We start from the raw sequence: 4,004 nt of genomic DNA on the forward strand, positions 1-4,004 counted from the left end.
GTCACCTGGGCGGGACCCCAGAGCGCCGGCTGTCTGGTCAAGTTCCTCACCGTAGCCCCGCTGGGCTTGTGCTTGACGCGCCACAGTCTGGACCCGAGCGGCAGGGCTGGACTGGCCACTGGGGCAGGGGGGCGGGCATCCCGGCGTGAGCAGGAGAGGGCGGGGAAATCGCAGGATCAGGGTTCACTTTCGCAGCTGTAGGAAGAGGCATTCCAGCATGTGAAGGGAGAAGTGGAAGGTGGTGACGCAGGCGGCGCGAAGGGGGCTGGCGTATGGCGGGGTGGGTGCTCTCTGCTTCTGGAGTCCCTCTGGTGGAGAGCCTGTGGCATCGAGAAACCAGATCTGTGGTCACACAACCGTTGTCTGCCATCTACGCCTGAGATACCCATCGTCGGGTTGAAAAGATAAGGTGGTGTGGCTTTGGTAAACTCTGAGAATAGGTCATACTAGAGCTGAAACGGCTCCCCACCCCACCTCCTTCCCCAAAATGGCGAGCGTGATCATGCGGAGACTAACGCTGGCAAATTCACCATTCCGGAAAGTTTTGCCACCACATGCTTGTAATGTTGCAGTATTTTTGCACGTCTAAACGAAGTAGAAGAGAAAGAAGAATGTTTTCTTCCTTTCTCAAGGTAAGGAATTGGGGGGAGCGGGAAGATATTAGAGGTGCGACATGTCGGATAATGGCTGCAGCTCGTTAAGCAAACCCATAGTGCATGCTCTGCTCTGAGCTGACCTGGCAGGGTGCTCTTAACCCAGTGAGCGAGAGTGCTTTGTGCTGCAGTAGGTTGGGATACTATAGATGAATTGATAAGATGCAAATGGCCAGGATTGAACTCTGTGTTTTGGTTTATTTAGCCTGCTGAAACCTGGCTCTTCCTGCCCACAACCTCTGTACAAATGACTTCTCCGGAGTGAGGTTACGAGCTGTGTTCCTGCAGGTTCCATAGCCAGAACTTCCACCATTCCCATTCAGCTTCCTTGCCAATACCTGAAGGGTCAACTGGGTCTCCTCCACCGTCTGCTGCTGCTCTGAGAGCAGTGTGGCACGGGTCAGGGCTCTGGACTTACAACGGGAAGGTTGTGGGTTTAAATCCCAGGTGCGACACTGCTGTTGTACCCTTCGCCAATTGCTCCACTAAGCGACCTAACTCTGTGGATGCACGCAAATGGCAATGGCTTAAATAATAAAAAATAAAAGCATCAGACATGTTTACTGATACTTGTTGCAGCCCCGCCTCCTCCCAATTTGATTTTGGAAACTTGTGGAAACGTCGGGAATTTGATAAGCAGATATTACTCTTGTCAAGGATGCCAGCTGGCCCAGGATCAACTGGATTCCGAGACAGCCCGGGACTTGTATGCTTCCTCGAAGGGAACGCCTAAACGGACCACAATTTACTTGTTCGTTTTTGTCAACGAAAGGTTTCGCCAAGCAGATGACCTAGTGGGGTGACTGAATCCTTTGCAAAGGCTATGTGTAAGTTAAGGCAATGTACTAATTAACAGAAGGGCAATTCACAAAACGGACAAGGGAAATTAATAAACAGTGCAAACAGAACACATTCTTAAATTTATTGCAGGCAGGCAGTGTCTTTATTATTTATGTCCTGATATAGCCTCATTAATTAAGCAAATGTTTCCTTTTACTTTATACTTAAATCATAGCACTTTGTTTATAGTGTGAGGCACAAAGGAAATCTCACCGTGTCTTGATCCAACTGTAGTTGGGAAGCCTAGGTCATATCTATTAGTAACGGGTAATGCGTTTATTCCATGATGAAAAGAAAAGAGGAAACAACTTTTCGGCTGTGGAGCCTTCTTCAGGTATGAGCTTTTATATCTTTTATACAGTATCTATTAGTACCGCATTCGGAAATGGGTCATTTGCCTGACGTTAGCGCCCCCTATAATCTAATGAGCGTGTCTTCTATTATGTAAAATACTTCCACCTAACGCAATCACCGTCTAATTAACAAGGTGTAACTGGATAGATTTATATCTGCTGTGCTGTAGGGTATCTTATTGTAGTTTCAAACAGCATGAGCTGATAACGTGATCGTTGTAGGTCGCACGGAATACAAGTTCTTTAATCCCTGCGTGCTTGTTACCCGGGTTTGTAGGGGATCTGCGCTTGAAACGTAACTCTCGTTTTACGGATTTGCTTTCTGTGGAGCGCGGTGCAAGCAACGTTACGAGCACCCGCACTCACGTGAAGAGCGATAATGGGAAAAAAACGTAGGTGCCTTTTCTTTGAAGAAGGGAGCTGGAGCAGCTGGAGGCTCTGTGGTACAGCCTTTGCGGTTTTCCTGTTTGTGAAACTTTGCACACAAAAAAAACTAACCGCCTCATCTGCAGAGCAGCCCTCTGTACGGGCTCCTGGATCAGCAGCGCCCTGATGTGGAATGGTGTTCGAGCGCCCTTTTACAAGCAGACTTCCAGACATCTAGGGCACGGCTCTGTAAACAATCGTTTTCAGCTCTTAAAGGGACACACGGGATTTGCAATTCGATGTCAACGCTGTTATCAATTTCTGAGTGTCAGCACTGCCCTCGTTCAGGTGTGCTGCCTGAAATGTGTCCAATTCCAGAGGGGAAAAAAAACATACTGTGGGCGTGTCTGACAACGTCACTCGAACCCGGCTGTATAATCAGTTGCCAAAACTAGTAAGAGTTGTTTACTCACAAAAAACTGCATGTAAATTTAGGAGAAGCTGTATAAAGTTGTGTCCCCCTATAGCTGTCTAAAACTACCTTTAAAGACGGGTAATTTTTCATCCTCGGGACTAGAAACCAGTTAAAAGTCTAAATAACCAAGCAGATTAAGTCAATTAGGACTGGCACTCGCATTTAAACAGCAGGGTTCCACCAGGGCCAGGGTTGGGAAAACACAGATCTAGGCAGTAACTCCCCATCCAGGTCCTGCAAGTTCTCATTCCAGGTGAATTTTGTTACCCACCAAACTCTCATGTGGAACCTTCTGTCAGCAGTTAACAAGGGTTTCACAACTTAAACTCTCTCTCTCAAATCCTCTGTCCCCAATGCTGTGAACACACAGGCCACCGGTAATCAGTGAGAACTGTTCAGAAAGCTGCAGGAGAGAACCTTTTAACCTAAACTGAAAGTTTTGCTTATTATAGTTATTAGAAATTAAATAAATGGGGAGATTGTCATTAGATAACTGTGTTCTGAGTGAAGTTAACTAGTTAAAAATCATTTGGTTGAAAAAGCTTTATTGAGAAGAGCTCAGCTGGAATGAAAAGAAGAGACAGGAGTAGCCCAGGACTAGGACGGGAAAACACAGACTTAGATCTCACTGGAGCTTGTGATGAGTTTAGCCAGTAGTCTCTAATCCTAATCCTGGATGGCCAGTGTCTGAGAGGTACTCATTCCAGTCTACCTCCTTGCCTTCATCAGAACAGCTTCTCTCGGCTCCTCCGGTGGTGGTGTTTTGAAGAGATCTAGAAAACCGACAGACATAGCAGCCCCCCCCAGGACCAGGCTTGGAGTATCTGATCACCGGATCTGAAATCCCTTTCCTTGGTGTTCTTGCAGTATTATTAACAAAAGTGGTGGGAGTGTCTGCAGTGCATGTACGGTAGTCCCTTAAAGGAGACACAGCAAAACGTTTAAAGCGATCCAGTAACAATGGTTAATGGACCTCTATAAACAAGTAGGACCCTTCACTCTAATTGAAATGCTTTGTAAATTTTTTGTAACTCTACATCCAGGAATAGCATGCAATCAGTGTATGAATACAGCTTTAGAGCCATAGAATTTACTGTTGCCTCCGAAGTGAAAGAAAAGAAGGTGAAATGTGGGTTCAGCGATTTCAAGGCACTCTTTTTTTGCTTTTTTTTATTTCCTAAAACTTTACCTCCACTTAATTTTGTGACAGTGGTCTGTTGAGATCGCAGTGTGCACTTGTCCTGCTGTGCCCAGACCTGGGCTATGAGCCTCTCTAGCAGACGTGAAAGGGCACACTGTGATAAGAGTCGGCACCGC

This window comes from Lepisosteus platostomus, chromosome 7 (genome assembly GCF_059453375.1).
Source record: "Lepisosteus platostomus isolate fLepPlt1 chromosome 7, fLepPlt1.hap1, whole genome shotgun sequence".
NCBI lineage: Eukaryota > Metazoa > Chordata > Actinopteri > Semionotiformes > Lepisosteidae > Lepisosteus > Lepisosteus platostomus.